This window comes from Boleophthalmus pectinirostris, unplaced genomic scaffold (assembly GCF_026225935.1).
Source record: "Boleophthalmus pectinirostris isolate CB_2022bp ecotype Guang Dong unplaced genomic scaffold, ASM2622593v1 HiC_scaffold_1, whole genome shotgun sequence".
In the NCBI taxonomy this organism is placed as follows: domain Eukaryota; kingdom Metazoa; phylum Chordata; class Actinopteri; order Gobiiformes; family Gobiidae; genus Boleophthalmus; species Boleophthalmus pectinirostris.
Genome location: NW_026570970.1, coordinates 27,388,718 through 27,410,722, shown reverse-complemented (window position 1 = coordinate 27,410,722; position 22,005 = coordinate 27,388,718).

Sequence of the window (22,005 nt, the reverse complement as noted above, 5' to 3'; positions counted from 1 at the left end):
AGATTGCAGGTTCAGTGGATTTTTGAGCAGTAAGAACATCTGTAATATGTAATACATGTTTGATAGAAATGTGCAATTCCAAACTGTGACACAATTGTAAGGCTAAGCAACATTGTATTTGTCTATGGAGATGAGCAGGTGGCATACCCAACACCAGAACACCATTGAACATCTTTAATATATAATTGATTAGTTGGATTTCAAACAAAAGTGAAATGCCTATAACTGGGCTTGGCTTAACCTGAATCAGTGCTCCTAATTATTTGGTCATTGTTTTTTTTTTTTTTTCTCAAAAGGGCCATTTTGTTAACTTTATATAACTTACACTTATATAATTCCCCAGTCATTCCCATCTGGACACCTTGGCTGACTAGGGATGCGCAGATTTGATACTGGTATCAGATATCGGGTAGTCTGATTCATCAGCCAGTTTCACTTCGTGGAAACCGACTGACCTGCATTAGGATTCGTTCGACCAACAAGAGGCGCTTACTTTTTTAATTTAACCAGTCGCTGCTCTTTGTTTGTGACTTATGTAATGCACCGCTAACGAGGGCTAACTGATATATTAAGCTTTTCCCAAATCCCGTAAGAAGAAGGGCAATAACGTCTTTCCCCTTGATAAAATTCACCAAACATTCTCTTTGTTCCGGCTTAAATCCTCAGAAATCGTTGGCAATAAAAAACGTATGGCATTGTCTACATCCAGCTTGACCTCTTTGTTTTCTTTTGTGCTGTACAACAAAAAGGGACCCAGTCATGGCTTCACAGCTCTCCGCTGATTGGCCGGTGCGCAGTCTACAACTTCCGGGGTTCTTGCCAAACCGTCTAGTGTATTCCGATTCCTGACCTAGTCGCTGGAGAGAAATGAAACTGAGCGGACGCACTAGGTGACGCCAGCCTGGCTAGATATCGGTGCTGATACTAAAAATGTTGCTGGATTGGATATGGGCTTCTAAGTGTCTGTTCAGATGATGTCCTGGTTGAATTTGATCTCATAATCTTTGAACTTTTATTTGGATAAATTTGTTCTGTAGGTACTTGAGAGAGAAATAACAGCTACATAACACATTTGGATGAGTTCTTGTCTCATTTTATAGGAAATAATTGCTGTTTTCAGTCTGTGGTATTGGAATTGGAACTGAAAAAACTAGATCTGTGCATCCCTATGGCCAACAACTGTACTGCACAGGACTGTATATATGCCTGCATCACATATATACAGTGAGTCATTGGCCAGTATTTCTTTGTAAATAATTGATCTGAATGTTGTCAGCTCTTTTGCGAATGTTGATTAGACACAATGAAGCAGGCCTGTGGGCAGTGAGGCGCTGTCCACTTCTAATGTACAACACAGCTACAGCGCGCTTAAGTCAGCAGTTATAGCCTTGTGATTCAAATTGGCTGCACCGCTAATTAGCACGGGATGTGGCTAAATGTAGCTAACTTGTGGGTTTAGCCATGTGGAGTTTGTGATAGATCTCGCACTAATGTACTCCCATTCCTCCAATGAGACTTTGAATGATAGCGCTACAATTAGCCTCTCCCTATGTGCACCCTAATATAGGAAGTCTTTAGGTTTTACATTTAAGTGGATGCAGCGGGACATATATTTGAACTGAGAGGCTCTAATGAGTGCTGGGATGTTTTGTTGTCTGTGCTGTGGGGAAGTCAATATGTAACTTTTAATTGGGTTGCTAATAGTTCCATAAATTAGTGTTTCCCAAGCTGTGGAATGCGTACAACTGCAGTTTACTGGAGTTCATAAAGAAAGGCTCATTCTCGGTGTAATTTAATTTCTTGTGTAGTCTTGGATGAGTCTCAGTCGAGTCCAGGTTTAGCCCAGTTTTGGCCCAGCTTAAGTCCTGGCTTTGGCCTGTTTACTCAATTAAAAAACAAATAAATAAAGGTGCATTGTGTAATTTTTCTTGGTGGACTGTCCATTAAATGGTATGGTATTAAACCTTTCTAATCCAATCCAACCCAACTTTATTTCTATAGCACATTTTATAAACAAGACAGTTTACAAAGTGCTTCACATAGCAATGTAAAAAATGTTTATAAAAAAAAAATATATATATATATATATATATATATATATATATATATATATATATATATATATATATATATATATATATATATATATATATTTCAACCAAGAGGAAACTAATAGAATAAATAAAGTAAAATAATAATAATTAAATCAATGAACAAAAATAATAAAATCTATATGTAAAAGCAGTACTAAAAAATAGATAAAAACAATAAATAAATAACTAAAATAAATAAATAAAAGACACAGGGAGACCTTCTTGGAAACCAAACCAGACCAATTTATAGGTCAGATCTGTGGAGAGGCAACCCACTCACTGTCAGAGTCAATGACGTATCCATAGAAAGAAGCAGGTGATGGACCTCTCCGCTCAATTTCATTTCTCTCCAGTGACTAGGTCAGAAATTAAAATACAATAGACGGTTCACAAAAACCCCGGAAGTGCAAGTTCGGGCACCAGCCAATCAGCGAAGAGCCATATATTCTGTGTTGGCAATGATTCCCGAGATTGATCATTTAAAGCCGGAATAAAGAGAATGTTTGGTGAATTTTATCAAGGGGAAAGATGTTATTGCCCTTCTTCCTATGGGATTTGGGAAAAGCTTAATATACCCGTTAGTCCCCTTAGCGGCGCATTACATACGTCACGACCAAATAGCAGCAACTGGTTAAATGATAAAAAGTACCCGCCTATCCATCGAGTGAACGAATTCTAAAGCTGCGAGGTCAGACGGTTTGTACAAAGTGAAACGAAGTAAAACCGGCTGATGAATCAGGTTAATGGACCCCAACTGAAACTGAAAAGTTACATAGTGCACCTTTTATGTTTTTTTTTTTTGTTTTTTGTTTTTTATCTTTTTGTTATTTTTAGTTCACATTGGGTTAAAGCAATCTTTGAACAATGCTTTCATGGAGCATAGTATCACTCAAAGTTCAATTGATTCGTCAAAAGGGGACATGGCAAAAGCTTTCAAAACTTTTATGTATCTCTGTATCTGACCCAAACTGCTCGCACAACTACTCTTGTATCTGCATAAGTGGTTGTTTTTCCTTGAACAACTATTTATGCAGAAAGTACAAGGAAACAATATGTTTTGTTACAGACAGATTAAACTTGAACCATGAGTTTAATCCTTTTTACGCTCTTCCAAAAAATACCACATTTTCAACTCACTCACTAACTTCTCCTTTCCGCTCCTTTAAATCCTTATAATCTAAATGATTAGCTGATTAATACAAATTTTAAACTACTAAATAGCTAAGAGGAAACAATAACATAATGTTTTACTTGTCTGGAAAGTAACTTTGAAACTGTATAGACTAAATATACTAAATACTGCATACCAGATTTTGTTCTGTTTTTATCCCGTGCTCCCAGATGTGATGGCAAAGAGCAGGAGTAATTAGAAAAAGCTCTACATATAAAACAAATGATCCTCCATTCTTCTACCACTCTCTTTGTTACTTTAAACTGCATCCTTCACTTGGGACCCTGGAGTCTGCTCAGTGAACCAATTTTGCAGGTGAAACTTTTTATTTTGCTTAACTTCAGATGAGCACATTTGCAAATAATCATGCAAAGCCAAAGGTTGTGCAAATAGTGATTTAGTCCCTAGTTTGGTTTTAATTGTTTTTGCACTGATGCGTCTGACCCAGAAAACTTTTAAGAACAATGTGTACTAATGAGGACAATACAACTAGCAGATTTTTTTATTTTATTTTTTCAGCAAAAATGTCTTTCCCCAATTGTATAAACAAGATGAAAATAAGACAGCTGTGTTTTGTCTGCATCTAACTGTAAAGTGTTAGTTTGTCATCCCCGCTTTCTGCCAGTGCCTCACAAGTTTCTTGCTCACTCCAAACTTTTTCTTTTGCTTGATTACCATTTTCTGCATATTTCACTACTTGCAACAGAGCAAAGGCTTTTTCTGCAGGAGACATGCTCAGTAGGGCGCCATGTGACAGTGGTACAGGAGTAATAGGAGTAGCTATTGCAGTGGCTGTCAGTGTGAAAATTGTAATACATAAATCACACCGGAGTATAAGTCGCAGAACCACCCAAACCATGAAATAAGTGCGACTTATAGTCTAAAAAATACAGTATGCATTTTTTTAGCCAGTAAAAATCAGATACAGCAGGTTTTAAATATGATCAAAAATGACATAAATCTGAAATTTTAAATCTTCTTATATTATCTGTTTTATTGTTATTTGTATAATAAGGCCTGTCATGATATCAAACTTTGAAGTGTGATGTATTGCTGAAGTAAATAGAGACCATAAATGAAACTATAAAGCAGAATTATCCACAAAAAGTATTTTAAATGTACATTATTGTTAAAAAACACAAGCTGCAGTAAGTAATAAGTAATTTTAGGTCATAATTCATCCATTTACACCTCAAATTGTACCATAATTCAGAAAAAATAACCAAAAATTCCAACTAGTAAAAGAAAAAAGTACTCAAAAAATTATAGTTCCATCAATCACACTGTATATTGAAGTCTATATAGTATTTATCGTGACAGGTCTAATCTTAATACCTTCCCAACCTCTTCATAATCCTGCCCTCACCTTCTGATAAATACCATTAATACCAAATGTGATATTCCCTTTTAGAAGTCATCTTTTTTCCGTCGCCTTGAGCTGTCCCGACTGTGGACGTGGTACCGTGTGAATACATTTGCATGAGAATATGTCATTATACTGCCAATAATAGAGGACACCCACCCTCCCCCTTGCCCCCCGCCCCCTCCCCTTCCTCACCGGCGGTTCTCGGGTTTAGCCTCCTCTCCCCGCGCCCCGTCCAAGGTCACATAATCACCGTGTTCCTCCTCAGACCCCTATCCCGACCGGGCTGACGGATTTATGGCCGGCCGCTGTCGTGATTACCAATCAGCTGGAGTAATGGCGGCTTAAACACACGGAGCTTTCTGTCATCACTGCCGAGGTGAAGTGCCAGTCAAGGTTCTCAGTGTGGAGTAGTAAAAGTGAAGAGTGTGAGTGGAGATGATTCAAACACCACAGTAGACTTTTGGACTTCTGATACTCAGAGTTAAGAGAGAGGAATCGAGATGAGAGCCGAATCATGTCCAAAACAGAATTACAATAAAACTAAGGCTAAAGAATTAAAGAGAGAGCTTGTAAATACATATAAACTATTTAAAGCAGTGTTTCCCAACCTTTTTTGTTTTTTTTTTTTTTTCTGGGGACCCATATTTTAAGTCACAAACCTTCGGGACCCAACTCAATAGACATTATTCGTAAATCACAAAATAAAGGTGGATTTGACCATTATTGAACATTAATGAGGATATTTTATTGTTGACTGAGTGATCGTGTTTAGTAGTATTACTCAAGTTTTAAACAATGAAAAACAGAAATTGAACCAGCAATAAAAGCAATCTGTAAGTCATCTATTTGAACATTAAATGTAGCCCATTTCTTTTCTTTTCAACATTCAATTGAACCAACAATATTGGAACAAAAATAGTCAATAAAATAATTACAAAACTATGAGAAATTATACAAAACATGTCTTAACATTTCAACATGTGACAGAACTGTGTATTGCAGACGATTTTATGTGTACCATAAAATCGGTTTGAGGTCTGTAAGCAGAACCAGAATTAATACATAAGGCGCACCGGATTATACGGCACGCTGTCGATTTTTGAGAAAATTAAAGAATTTTAAGTGTGCCTTATAGTCCAAAACATACGGCACATGCAGCTCGTGACAAGGTGACCCCAAAAAAATCTTTTGAGACCCACCTGAAAACAAGGATTTAAAGGAACCATTATACAAAATTGACTCTTGTGAGCTTTGAGCCATGTTATAATGTTGTCGCCTCATCAAAAACATATCTGGAGTTGTATTTTGTTTCATTCACACATGTCAGAGTAATCCTTATTATTAATCTGTTTACATCTCCAAAGTTCAAAATGTCTTGAAGCAATAGTTTCCTGGATATAACTTACCTTTTACTTTGAGTTCAGCAGAGATTGATCATTCTTAGACACTTAATGCCAAGAGATGCTTAATGCCATACAGTGGAACATTCCATGAAAAAAAAAAAAAAAAACATATCCATCGAGAGAAACAGGTGGCAAACAGTCCACCTGGAAAGTTACAGAGTGCACGTTTAATAAAAGTTGGCTCTTCCTTTTTGCAAGTTCTTTGACAAAACTCATTTATACATACACATACAGCTTGTTTGAAATGTGGTAATTGTCCAACTATTATTTTCATTATGAAGTCCCCGTGCTTATGATATTCAAACTCATATGGCAGAGGCACTGTACTGTCTGGTGGAATGCAGTCTTGAGGGTATCGATTTTTTGGCAGTTTCATCAAGTGAAATGTTTTCCAGTGCCAAGTGATTTTATGAGTTTGGGGGCTACATATGGTGCAGACAAACACACTCTTCTTCAAAACAACAGCATTCAGTCACAGCCAGAAGGGTAAACAAGAGGGTTTGGGGCAATACAGAGTGAGTATCAAATAAAGGCGGACCACATGTTATCTTTGGTAAGATTCAAGATTTATTTCATGGAAGTTGATTTTTTGGATTCTTCTCTCTTTAGTTTTTCCATTCTCCAGTGCCGTTGTTTCATCCAATTACAGATGGCATTTATCTATATCTTGTAATATGAAAACGGTGCTTTTCACACCAGATGCCCGCCGGCTTAGAGCTCAGTCAAAGATTTTTTTAGAATGTCCCACAATGGCATTAAACATATCTTTTCATTTGTAGGTGTTGCAATAAGATGCAATTTTCTATTTAAAAAATCCATTCTTACTGTGAGTGGGCTCATACTTTCAATAGATCTGAGTCTCTATGGATGGATAAGTTTAAGTTCATATTGTGGATCATTCTAGCTAAAGCAGGGGTGTCCAAACTTTTTTTCATCAAGGGCCACATAGCTAAACACAGATGTCATAGACTGGTGCTCATTACAGTGAATAATTGAAATAAGTGCATGTTTAACATGTTACAATGAGCAATCAGTCCTTTATTCATGTTAAGATCCTCAAAACCAACACACTAAATATTAAAGGCTGTATAGAGGATTTTTTTTTTTGTTTCAAATTGTCATTGAAAGTTTAAAATACCATTACAGCAGCCTTGTAATTATGATGACCTAAAAAAAAAAAGAATGAAAATCTATCAACTGTGGACGTAGTGAGGCCAGATAAACATCAGCCAATAGATAACAAGGCTCCCTCTTTATCTATTGGCTGTAAGTGCGGGTAATCAGCGGTTCTTTTTTTCAAACTTAAAAACAATACTTTCTTTCTTGCAGTGTTTCAAATGAGCTTCTGTGACAGTGTAATTTCCTTTGTGGATTAATAAAGTTTATCTAAGTCTGAAGAGTCTGCAGTGTGCCCTGTCAGCCATTTTAAATTACTGCTATTTTTGAAAACAACACCACGGTCTTAATGAAAGCTTTATTATACATTATGATAGTTTCAGATTATAATATTTCTTTATCTTTTACAAATGTTCTCATATATTTTATTCATTAAAATTACAATTAAATGCTGAACGTTTGACCTTGACAGAGCTCCTTATGAGACTGACCCATATACAGAACACTATAGCTGCAGATTGAATGAATGAGTGAATGAATTGTACTGGCACAGCCTCGGCATTTGTCCGATAGTCACACTGTGTTTGTATCCGAATGTCCCCCTATAGTCATTTAGAAATCTCCCAAAGACGCTTTTATCCAATGGAAAATATTGCATTATTGCATTGCTGACGTCGAGTTCACCTGGACGCATTGTGAAGTATGTGTCTATGTTTGTACTTTTGTGCTCATGTGCTTTAAAGGGCCCACATTACGCTATTTTTAATCTATATTATACTGTTGCTTCCTCATCACAAACACACCTGGAGTTGTGTTTTGTTTCATTCACACACAGACGCTACATATTTACTGAGTTCTTCTCCCAAACAGGAAACACCCTGTTCTAGGGCTGCTCGATTATGGAAAAAATCATTATCACAATTATTTTAGTCAATATTGAAATCATGATTATTCAAACGATTATTTTTTAGTTACACAAAGCATTTATTCAGCAATTCTCTCTCCCTAAAAAAAACCCCAACAAAACACAACATTAATATCGGCTACAAATATGTACCTTAGAGCTGTTTTGTGATGTTTAAAACATCAAATAAATAAAACATATTTTGAACATGAAATAAGGTAGAAAAACATAAATGTATCCAAAATGAACTATATATCCATCTGTTCTACAATCTCTGTATTTAAAAAATTAAAATGAATATACTTATTTACATAAAAATATCCCAAAATAAAATTTGCTTAAGCTTTAAATCATTTCAACTTGATTATATTTGGATATAGTTTGACACACAAATCAAAATCGCGATCAAAATTCAGTTAATTGCACAGCCTTACCCTTCCACCCTGTGATGTTATGTGGAAATGCAGGAAGTGCTCCACTGCATTTTTTAAACTCCATACACATCCACTAGAATCATTTGGATAATTTCAGCCCTGGAACTGCCCCCTCTACTGAACTAAAGGTAAAAGGTAGCTGTTAAGCTTGAAAGCTACCATTTCATGACATCATAAGGTGGAACACAGCATTCTGAGCTTTGGACATGCACACAGACTAATTATCCAGGATTAAAAAAAACACAACTCTAGGTATGTTTGATGGTGCAAAGCATTCTAACGTGGTTAAAAGTGCAATATAGCAACTTTAAGACATTTTGGTAACACTTTAGTAAAGTAACTAAATCTTAATCAGCCTCAGAAAGCATGAACAAGACAGTACAGTAGATTGTTTATTCAAATGATTAAGGTTCCTATTTAATAACGCTAACTGCTAATCCGTGTTTATGGAGTGGTTAAGCCTGCATCAATAAACTATTCATTAACAGGCTTTATTATAAATAGTGTAGTTAACAGCAGTGTAGTTGACTAAAGAATTCTTGGTCGACTAAAGCCATGTCCTGCTGAGTGATTTGTTGACTAAAAGGGATATGGCAAAACCTCTCAAAACGTTTCAGTATCTGTGCACCTGAGGCAAACTGCACTCAGAAGACTCCAACTGCACAGGAGTTTGGATAAAAACAACAATTTAAGCAGAAAAAAAGTTCTTGGAAATTGTTTGTAAAAAAGGCAGATTAGACTCATGATTCACTCACAAAATCTGGTTCATTCGTTCCATACTCTAAATCCATGTTAATGTTAATAAATGTTTTCGCTGTGTTTTCCTATTTGCTTGTATAGCGTCTTTGAGCATCAAAAAAAAAAAAAACACTATATAAGTTTGATGTTCTTTTACTGTACTGTACTTGGAAACATGAACACTCAATACAATGAAGAGTTGGCCATACAGGTCTGACCATGGTTCTATTGTAGGGACGATGAACAAAGATCTATCTGGACTGCACTACTGTACCAAGGGCAGCTCCAGCTCAGTCCTTGTTGGCATTTCTTTGTGGATAGCTCTTTTACTTCCATCATCAGAGAAAAGATACAGTACAACCTTGCCTGCCCAGACAGTTCTTTCTACAATCTGTTTGAATTCCAAAGGGACTGAACCGGACAATAGAGTGTGAAAGTTCTCTTTCCAAACTTGAGACAATCCAACCACAGCTGCTGATTTCTAGCACGTACCTCTCAAATGTGGAAGCATTCAGCATAGCATTCAGAAAATTAAAAAAATATGAAAGCACCAAACTATTATTTATCTTTTTTGTTTTGTTTGTCGATTCTGCAAAAAACCTCAGTCCTTTCTCTTTTTTACATGTAAGCTGTCATGTTTGTTTTTGACACGGGCCATGCGTCTCTCTGATTGGTTTATCCGCCTGTCGATCACGCCTTCTGAAATAGGGAGACATGATACAGCTCCAGATCCAGAGCTCATCTTTGTAAAGCAGGGGTCATCAAACTAAGCCCACGCCCCTTTGATTGGCACCCCAGCCCCTCTGCCCTCCACCACTTGAACTGGACCTATGAGGCAATCCTCACATGGCCTTTTTTTTTTCTTTTTGGCAAATAATAAGACATCTGCAACTTGTATTTTGATGATTTTTTGAAGTATTTATATTTATATTTAAATAATTATATGCCGAATTTAATTATTCGTCACCTGACAAGCTTGAAATCAAATGGTGACAGTCAACGCACGCGTAGAGTTCTGTAATGCCGTTAAAGCCAGCAACATGGGTAGTGTTAAAGTATGAAAAGCTGTCAGAAAAGTTTTCAGAGATTCAAAGAACAGTGGACGACTGATAATTTTTTTGTTCAGTATAAGGACCATGCAGTTTGTCTGATTTGTAAAGAAAGTGTGACGGTTTTCAGAGAATATAATCTGCGTCGTACAATTCTGTTTTACGGTCTACCTGACCCCGGCCCCCCATCACAGTCAGAAGCGATAACGTGGAACCCAGAGAAAAAAGTTTGGTGACCCTTGTTCTAAAGTTTTGTAATAGGATATAGTTCTGGCTGATCAGGAAAGAAACCTCAAATTGATATACTAGTTCTGAATTTGTGTTTTCATATAGGAATGAGTAATATTGACATTTGATGTTTTTATTGTTGTTGTTGTTGTTGTTTCTATTTCAAATTCAATGCATCAGAAATTACCAACATGTTCAGGTTCAAGTAATGCATGAAAATGTGAATGGACCATAACAATAACCACAAACATGTAGAAATACTAATACTAAATACTCTTCTTGCTGTCATTTTTGTTATAGTTTTAATTATAGGCAGCATACTCAATATTCTAATTTTGCATCCAGAAGAACAACTGCGATATTACCCATTTTTTAATATAATATAAAGCATTTTGAGCTTTGGAGATGTCAACAGCCTAATAATCCAGGATTACTCAAACATGTGTGAATGCAACCAAACACAACAGGTATGTTTTTGATGAGGCAACAGCATTATAATGTGGCTTAAAGCTCACAGGAGTCAATTTTGTGTCATATGGGCCCTTTTAAATACTACACACTGACTAATACTTACAGATTAATCCTAATAAATGAGTTTACGCTGTGGCAGGGAGAGGCCAGTGAGCTGCGTGTTTCTTATGAATGATTCATTGTTTACTGGTGGGTCTGTCGGTTGGGGGGATTCTTGCCTCGGAGCAGTGTCTCCTCTAGATTCTTTCGCCTCTATCTTTTAATCATTTGTTGACATGGCCACTCTGTTGTAGAGAATATAACAGTAATCTGACCTCTCTGTGTGCGCTGGTCAGGTTGCATCTAATGAAAGCCCCAAAGTCTTCCTGCATTGATTCCTCACACGAATGGCGAGCGAGTTGTATAGTAGTGAAAAGAGTCGGCCCTGAGTGAGTTTTACTAATTTGACCCCATCTGCGAAACCTCGGTTCTGTTTAGCATTTTGAAAGTGTACTATATTTGTAGATGGAGTTGCATGTTTTGGGCTTTGTGAAGTCAGTAATGGATCAAGAATGAAATTATAAGTTTTTCTTAGACGTTAGCAAGATAAGGTCGGACAGGCACGACTACGGTCTATTTTCCTGCATCGTCTTTTGCTTTTGAATCATCCTTTGAAGGTCCTGTATTACACAAAATGGATTCCTGTGAGCTTTAAACCATGTTATAATGTTACTATCTCCAGGTCGGAAGCAATAGGTTCATGTTTAGTATTAACAAAATGGAAGATTAGACTGTGAATATTTTAAGGTCATGACCTACACGCCCTTTTTTAATAAATAAGCAGATGAAACTACTGTATTTTCTTGTGTCTTGTGTTGCTGACTGGATATATTATTTATATTTGACATGTACAAATCTGAAAATTTGCCATTTTTAGAGACAATTACTTAACTTTTCTTTAATTAGAGTCCAATCTATTTGCTGTTTGTAATTATAGAAACTATTTTTATATTGTAATTTGTAAGCTACCGTTTCGCCGATCAATGAAGTTAAAGAGCACACAAACTGCAGAGAGGCAGCCAACAATTGATTAGCTAAATACAATTTAACAGATAAATACAAAGTGAAAGTCAAATCGATAAGACATAATAACAGTAATATTCAGTTAAATTATTAATAATACAATAAAAAGTTTACAACATCAGAAAGCATGCAAACTCTACACCAAAAAGCACAAGAATTGATGAGTTGAGTATAATTTAACTCAACCCATAAGGCAAATTAACTGTAATATTCGATGTTGGCATCCAGTGAAAGATAATTATAATAAGAAGTGTTTAGAACTTCACTTTCCTTCAGCATGCACGTGTCCAAATGAAATGTGACATTCAGTAATGGTTCTCTCGTGCACGCTCACAGTCACGCTTCTCTCTCCGTGTTGTGATGTGAGCCGACGCCGCTGGCATTTAAACCCAAATACCACACGTCGCCGTCACTGCCGCACATACCTGCTGATAAAGACTTATTATTATATACTTCCATGTGCAGATGTGTGAGGTTCAAAGATTCAAGATATTGAGATTAACCATCTTATACTCTCCGGTTTATTTGCTTGGAGGAGGTTAGGGCTGGTACTGGTGATACTCTGAGTACTCTGTGCCCAAATACATATTTAAATATGTATAAATATTTATTTGTTTTTGGTTTATGAAAAAATTCAGGTGTAGAATTGTGATATATTGTAATAGTAACAACAAAAGTCCCTGTGTTGACCTGATACACAATTGGCTGGACTTTTTAAACGTTTTAAAATGTTAATCCTTTGGAACTCTATTGTATCGATGGGCATGTTGAATGTATAAAGTATTGCAGTAAGGGAATGTGACATCACCCATAGCGTTGTGCTCCAATCAAATGAAGCTCATTGAAGCCTGCAGTCAGGGGCGATTTTGGAGCCTAGGTTCATATAGACCTTTTTCACAACAGCCAGAAGTGCCCCGCTGGAGGGTTTGCTGAACTTCAAGTTAATGGTTTTCTATGGAAATGTCTCATTTATTCTCCCCCAGCTTCTGTCCCATCTCCAAATCTTCAGCCAACACATTCCACAAATGATAAAGATTCTTCCATGAATAATTTATCTACAATTATCAAGGTAAGAAAGACCAAAGCTTAAAGTCTGGCAGTGACTAGCATTAGTCAACTACTGAGCAAAACTAATGTTACGGTATCCTAGAGATGTCTAGCATTCAAACTGTACAAATGTATGTATCTTTGCTAATATCTACATCATGAAATCGATTTTTAATTTTACTTGTAGAATCAGTCTGATCAGTCTGTAGAATCCATCTAAGTTAATAAGTTACTCATGTCATTACCATAATGTTAGTTTTGCTCAGTAGTTCACTAACTCTAGTCATTGTCAGACTTTAAGCTTTCGACTTTCTTACCTTGATAGTTGTGGATAAATTCTTAATGGGAGAAGGTTTATAATTTGTGGACCTTGTTGGTTGAAGATTTGGTGATGGGGCAGGCAGATTTATGAAGCTGTTGTAGAGTAAACAGGATATTTTCACATAGAAAACCATTGACCTACAGCGGGGCACTTCTGGTCGTTGTGAAAAAGGTCTAATATAAATCCCGACCATGAGCTTCATAGCAACCAATCTGGAGCAAGGCTGTTGGAGGTAACAACCCTTCCCACTTGTACTGCTGCTTTAGCACAGAGCGTGTGCTTAGCATGTTAGCATGTTAATCAAAGCTGTTGCTAACGCTAGCAGGAATGACCTCGGAGGAAGAAGGCGTCTGATTAGTAAAAGGTAAAACAGTCATAATTTTATACAGAACCTTCAAGGAACTCTAAACGCATTAGGCTGTTATTAATATTCATTGTTGTTATTGATTTATGGACAAAATAGTGAGAAGATAGTGAAAAGAAAAGATAAAAACCCAAGGATCATGTAGAGTGGGTTAAAACATTTTAAAACCAAAAAAAGACAATCCTGACAGCAGCAGTGAGGGAAATAGGAGCGATAGTTTTTCAGTAGAAAGTGAATTGGAGCCACAGCTGATGGGGCCAGAAGCGTGCCCATACTCACTTCGTATTTGGAACGCAGCTAGCAAGTTAGCTTGTCCATTGATATATACACTCTATGATGCTGAGGAAGACATTTGCTCTAGAATAACTTCCCATATCCTTACCCTGCCATGAAGTTAAAGCTGCACTTTTCAACTTTTTCAACCACCTGTTTGTCTCTATGGAGATGTTAGTGAATCTCTGAAATGTCCCACAGTATGGCATTAAACATATCTATCACCATGGAGAGAAGCAAGTGACATCGTCTGGCCAATTTACTGGTCAGATCTGCGTAGAGGTGACCCCACTTCCTTTTTTTTTTATATCAGCAATCAAAACGCCTGTAATTGATTAAATGCAAAATAGATCAGATCGGCATACCGTGGAATATTTCAGGCAAAACCGTCACATCTCCATGGAAACCAGAAGAAAGCTGACCCCCCACCAGAAAAGTTCCCTAGTGCACCTTTACTAATGTGGAAATATCCCGCTGAGAGATCTGGATTTCATTACATAGCTGCGTCATTAACATAGCTGATTTGGATTCTAGATTCCTCAGTACTGTGTAACAAAGACTCATTATACAGTCATTAAGATCTGGTGGCAGATTAAATATATGGAGATAAAGCTTACTCTACTGTTCCTATACTTCATAATCTCCTGCTTAGTTTGGCTCCTGTCCCTGCTCTCATCCATAATACATCTGACCCACAGCTGCCCTGGACAGTGACTCTGCTCTCCTGGTGTCAAAGTGTAAAACCACCAGAAGAAAACAAACTTTAAATGGGCACTGTGGAACTTTTTGGTTGTTGGTCGGTCACCTTGTTTCTGTGGATATGTCATTGCTCTGCTTGGAATGTTCCCCAGTATGAAATTATACAGCTCTACCTAACGTTTATTCAATTACAGGTGGTTTTATAGCTTTAAAATACTCAGAAAAACATGCATTCTGACTGTGAGTGGGGTTGCCTCTCCACAGATCTGACCTGTAACTTGATCTAGTTTGTTCTGTCTGAAGATAGAAAGGTTTAATACCAACCTGTGAAACATTCCAGATAAAGCAATAACATCTCCACGGACGGACCCTCCACCAGAAAAGTTACAACTTTAAATGGTCCGATCTTTGGCTGACGTCCTCGAGAAGTTGCGCGCTACTTGTGTCTGATGCATTTTAAATCGTAGATGTGATTTATGTGACAGGATCCATGTATCACTGGGCGGGATGTCTCCACCCTTGTGTGTTCTGCCTTTCGTATATCATCGGCCTGAAGAAGATGTATTGAAATTGCTTCGGTGCATCTGCTGCTGGGGGATGTGGCCAGTGATGAATGCACAAACGCAACGCTAAGACAATCACTTATAAACGCGAGAGGCCCGAAGTGAATAAGAGCCACCGCTGCCATGTTCACACTTTTTTATCAGATTTGTGCATGTTTGCGATACTACCTCGTCCAATATGCTCTGCAGTTACACTTTGCATGTCAGCATTTTAACAACACAAGCTGAATCTATATGTAACAACTTGGATTTTAGATTTGCATTGACAATTCTGCAGCTTTAACAATCTTCCTTCTAAAGCTCAACCACTTAACTTGTTTTTATTGCACAAAGAAAAACCTGCATGCTTTCTGTGAGAGGGCTTGCATTTCCACAAACTTGACTCTTGCTCTTGACAATGGCTTGAAGCAGGTCTCTTATGCTAAATAGTTTTTTTGTTTTGTTTTGTTTTTGTTTTTTTTGAGGTTTTAGCCATGTTTTAGTTGTTTCCCCTCACCATTTACTGACCTGAAGTTGGAGTGATTTGTGCATGTTTGAGCAATCTTTAATTGATTATTTGCAAGATGCCATATTGCTGATCAGTCCACGTTTTCACCGGCATACACCCACTGCTCTCTAATACTTTTTACTATTACATTACTTTTAATCTTTGATATGCATAAGGTTTGGCAGTGTTGTCTAGTGACTTTAGTACAAATGAAAAAAAAATCTTTTGTCAGCTATCCTTTAGAGATGCAGACTCTTTGTTGTGATGTTTATGCCGACGTCTGCTCCCATTGGGCACTACATTTTCTAACCTGGTAGTCAGCGCATTTGTTTGTTTTATTAAGTAATTTTAGATGAATATTGCAAGGTGATGCATTTTAGATGAATGTGCAAATTATTACATAATGATCCACGGGGTCCACGGGTGTCATAGATAACAGATACAAGCACAGTAGCTCTTCTTTAAAATACTGGAGTCCACTGAAATTGTGCTTCTTTGGCTATAATCTTCTAGCAAACCATGGAAACTGTCTGACCTCGCAGCATTAGAATCCGTTCACTCGACGGTAGGTGGATACTTTTTTTTATTTAACCAATTGCTGCCATTTGGTCGTGACATGGTATATTAAGCTTTTCCCAAATGCCGTAGGAAGAAGGGCAATAACGTCTTTCCCCTTGATAAAATTCACCAAACATTCTCTTTGTTCCGGCTTTAAATCCTCAATATCAGAAATCGTTACCAACAGAAAATGTATGGCTTCTCGCTGACTGGCTGGTGCCCGAACTCGCTTTTCCGTGATTCTTGCAAACCGTCTAGTGCATTTCGATTCTTGACCTAGTCGCTGGAGAGAAATGAAATTGAGCAGAGGCACTAGGTGGTGTCAGCCTGGCTAATAATCTTCCACAATATGGTATCTTTATGGAGAATGTTCCAAAATAGTGTTTCAGGTAACATGATGGTTTTGTTGTTGAACTTGACTTTAAGGATACTTTAGGGAATTTTCTTCAAAATACATGATAGTGTATATAAGTATGTCCAAAATAGAATTCAACTATTTAATATCTGGATACAAAGACTTGGTTAAGTAGGAAGCAATATTTTATTTTTGTCATAATAGGCACAATTTGTTAATCAGCATGAAGGCTGCATGCATGTTCTGCCTGTGTTTGAATGGATTTCCTCTGTGATGTTTGACTTTCTTTTCTCCAGCACGCAAAATATATAAAACCAGCAGCTACCTTGACCAAGATCTTGAAAATGATCCTTGAGAATGATTTTTTTTAGAATCAAATATTACTGCGTAGCGCCCGTTCACCCTCTCCTCTGCACTCCTTCCTACCACCACACATATAGGTCCAGTTTGTATGGCCTCCCATACTGTTGTCCTTCGGAGATTTACCTAGGCGCTCCATTTCTGTTTTCTCTCTCAGCTTTGGGCTTGACCTTGTCCAGCCGGAGTGCCTCTGCTCTAATGGACTATCACTAGCCTGCCGAGACCACACCACTTTTACTTTTACATATAGAGCCTCTGCGCTTTGGATGAGCCGCAAATAGCTATTTTAAACAGCCAGGCTCTCTCCTCAACCTGCAACAGTGAGATAGCCCCGCGACGCTTATACCCTGTGATCCTGCTAGCAGAGGGGAGCAGAGCAAGTATTCTGTCTTAACAAAGGTTTTGTTTGAATACGAGTACACGGCTTAAGACTTATCCAGTGTACCGCTTTGTGAACTGTGAGTGTGATGTAACTTAGGTGGATTGGAACACTGCATAGCTCATAACGGTGTTTGTAAAGATAAACAGGGACTTAAGCTCTTATGTAATCCAGTGCAATTAAATGGCCTATTACACAATTTTCTGATTTGTGTTACAGTGTTATTTCCTCATCAAAAACATACCTGGAGTTGTGCTTTGTTTCATTCACATGCTGTATGTTCAACACACAAAACCTGCAGCTAATTATAGAAAATAATATTCCACATTATTGCGTTTTCTTCACACATTGTTGCATGGGATATCCCTTCTTTGAAACATTTGCAGTCTTGTATCAGTAACTGTCCGTTTTTTCAAAAAGTTGATTATTCTACAGTAGAGGAGTGTGGCTTTAGCTTCAACAGTCTCATGGGTACCATTTGTGTTTGTTACCAAAATATCCCTTTGTTCCTGTATTTGTGGCACATTGGAGAGGTGTGGTGGTGTAATGAGGTGCGGTGAGGTGCCAGAGCTGATGTGTCTGACCGAGCCTGTGTTTCACTGTTATGGAAATAAATACAGCTTTATTTTTCTTCTCTCGCTCAAGGTGTGACGGCCTTTTCTTTTCCTCTTTGTGGATGTTCAACCTGCCACAGCCTGCCTTTGTAGCTCGGTAAAATTATCTTCAAAATATGCAGCGTTGGACACCTTCATGTAGTCTACTTCTCAGTGTATAGGTCAAAAAGTGAGTTGGATATAAGATAACTCAGAATACTATGCAAACAAAAATAAGGTCATACTTCTATCTGTGTTTTTCGGATAACATTTCATTTGTTCCATTCCAGCATGGTCTTCTTTTTAATTATCTATCGTTACAAATTTGAACATACAATCTCACACCAAGCCTGTCCGTCTTAAATTAAGCAATACATTGTTTTGAATTTCCTCTTTCTCTTTCATAGAGACACCACACTTCCTCAGGCAATTTGTCCAGGCGCCTAACCAGAGACTCACTAGTAGTCTCAGCAATGGATTGTGTCATTTTTGCTGTATTCTCTCTTCTACTATGAATACTTCCTACAATGTAATTATAACAATCAATCTGTTATGCTTTTTTTTTTTTTGCCATTGGTTTGGTCCTAATTTGAGACCAGTTAAGTCCTAATGTAGACTTGGTTTGGTCCTGTTTTGTCCTGTCATAGTACCAATTAATTTAGTCCCAGCGATTAGACTGGATGTGTGGGCAAGTGTAAATGCATGCACCCTAACCCTGGTTTCAGAACGATGGAAAATTACACCTGTTGCCATAGCGATATAATGTCAGTGCACAAATTGTTCTATATAACAGGAAGCTAAATGTTGAATATCCAAGCCAAAAAGCAAAAATCTACATTTAAAACTATTACTGACTGTATAATATATGGTACAGAGAAATGGCTACTACGAGTCAGGTTTAAGCCCAGTCCTGATGTAGTGCTGTTTTAGTCTTGGTCTAGTACAGACATGTAAGACTCAGGCCTGGGGGCCAAATTTGGCCCGCTGTATAATTATATTTGGCCCGCAAGATAATATTAAATATGTATCAGAACTGGCCCACCGGCTACAGATAGGCTATAGCAGGGGTGTCCAAGCTTTTTTCATCAAGGGCAATATATCTAAAGACAGACGAAGCAGAGGGCTGATCAAGGGCCGTAGACTAGTGCTCAGTACAGTGAATCATTGAAATATGTGCATGTTTAACACCTTAGAATGACGCATCAGTCTTTATTTATGCTCAGAGCCTTAAAACCACACACTAAATATTAAATATTAGCTTTATCAAGGTAGATTTTCAAAAAAGACTTGCAGTAAAAAGTCAATTTTTAATTTATGCAATGTAATTTGAGCCAATTCACCTGGATGCCTGAGGGCCAAGAAAAATTTGTCTGAGGGCCGCATTTTCCCACAGGCAATAGTTTGGACATGCCTGCGCTATAGACATTATTTATTTAAAATTTTGTTATTATTTTTATAATATGCTTGTTCTGGGTTCAGTGGTTAAGCAAAACTATTATTAAAGATTTATTTGAATAAGAAAAAGTTTAACATTACATATCTCAAAAGAAGAGAAAACATGCAGTTGTTGTTGAAATTTTTCAATAAATATTTAGTTTAGTCCATGACTTAACCTCAGTTTTTAATTTTGGCCCTCTGTGAATTTGAGTTTGACACCCCTGGTCTAGTAGTTCCAATTACTTTAGTCCTTCTCCAAATTTCTTGCACATTGTCCAAATACAAAAATCTACATTTAAACTATTACCTCCTGTACAATATATGGAAATGCCTGGACCCTATCTGACTGTCTCAGAGTGGCTAAAAATTATTAACAATTTAAATCAGAATATCATATCTTTTGAATGTTATGTGTTGCATATAACAGGAAGCTAAATGTCAAATGTCTAGCAAAGTCCAAAATGCAAAAATCTACATTCAAAATACTACTTTCTTTAAAAGAGACTGCTACTTACTGTACACTGTATATAAAAGAAAGAGAGCTAGCAGACCATAGTGACTTAGCCTACCACGACTGCAGTCTTAGATCCTGAAGAGGGCTTTCCAAGGAGCTGGAGGGGAGATGATTTGACATAAGAGGTCGTTTGGTTGACTCATATTTGGCCCTTAGCTTTTCAAGGTGAAGAGCCATGAAAGAAGGCTTGAACATCAATAGGTGAGCGCGTGCCTGTGAAGGTCCAGAGGGCACTTCTTTTCATGGCTTCCATCACGAGCAGAGGAAATGGGCTATCCGTCAGCAGCCCCATGCATTTCAATGGTAATCAATTCAGCAGAGCAGGCACAGTTAGCTCGGGACACCCACAAGCTCCAGCAAGGTGGAACGGAGGATTTTTGGTGCAAAGAAAACTCCACTAGTGTGAAGGATTTTTATGGAAAATGATGCAAATCTAAAGTCTAAAACATGATATTTTTCTTAGTTTTGTAATTTGACATAAGTGGATTTTTTCAGTATCCGCAAAGTATAAGCATGTCCCAGTGATTTAGACAATTATAGATTTTGCTAATGGAATCTAACCTCTATGGATATGTAATACTTTTTTGTTTACAACCCTTTATATATACACATGTTGGTCAAAAATCTGAGATGTTACTGCATTGTTTAGAATTTTAAACCTATCTATCACATTGCGGCACTATGCTCCATTACAATTCAGATCTGAAGGAATTATTGTATTTTTGAGCAACAGAAACACCTCTCGTGAAGGAATGCTACATGTTTATGTTTACGGTCATACCATGGAACAAACATGTCCCGGGGGGCCAAATTTGGCTCGCACTATAATTATATTTGGCCCACAAGATTGTCTCAAATATGTATTACAGCTGGCCCCCCGGCTACAGACAGGCTATAGATACATTATTTATTTAAAATGTTGTTATTATTGTATATTATGTTTGTCCTGAATTCAGTGATTAAGCAAAACTAATATTAAACATTTATTTTATTAAGAAAAAGTTTAACATTACATATCTCGAAAGAAGAGAAAACCAGTGTTGCAGATGCAGATGTTGTTGACATTTTTCAATAAATATTTAGTTTGGCCCAAGACTTAGTCCCAGTTTTTAATTTCCCTCTGTGAATATGAGTTTGACACGTCATCGCCATGGAGACAAGTAGGTAGTGGACCTCTTTCCCAGAAAAGTTACATAGTGCACCTTTAATATAATTTTATGTATATTGTAATGTGATTTTTGACCAACATGTTATATGGCAAATTTCTTAGATTTTAAAACAACAGATAATACATTATTGCATTTTTGGTCATTTGTGCTTTTTGCTACTAATAGGAAATTATATAATTTTATCTACGTATATACCTACCTTTATACCTATACTATTGTACACCTCAGTTCTGTAAAAGAGCTTTCTATCCCATTGCATTTGGAAGGGCATCTGGCATAAAAGCCAGCAGCTGCACTGAATTACATCATAAACATGCTTTATGCCTAATCTAGAACCCCAAATAATGTGTATTTGTCAGCTTGATGGCTCCAACACTGCAAAATGTCTCTTCAATAGTAGGACTTGGCGTTTTAGTACAGCTCCATTTGGCAGAGTGTGATTTTGTTGTGCGACTAGAGAAAACATATGATAATTTGACCATTTTTATGCATGAGACTACTCCCCCTTTTCCTTTAGAACGACTTGAATACAAAGTACTATTTTCTGTACTTTTAAAAATTATTGTCTTAGAACGCTGCTTTAGAATTTGGAATTTTTATTTTGAAAAGAAACCTCGATTTAAATAGTGAGATTTCAAATCCGTTGCATCAGTGGGAATAGTGGAGGCAAAATGAATGAGATATTTGACCTTTGCAGAGCCGTCCCTGGGTAGTGTGCTTTGCTGCAGGGCACGAAGGCAGGAGGCAGTGAACAGTGTTGAAATGATCACTCCCACTGTTAAACCTGGTCTCCCACTAACTCCACTCTCACTATTAATGGGCCAGAAATACAGTGAAAGCATAATAAGAC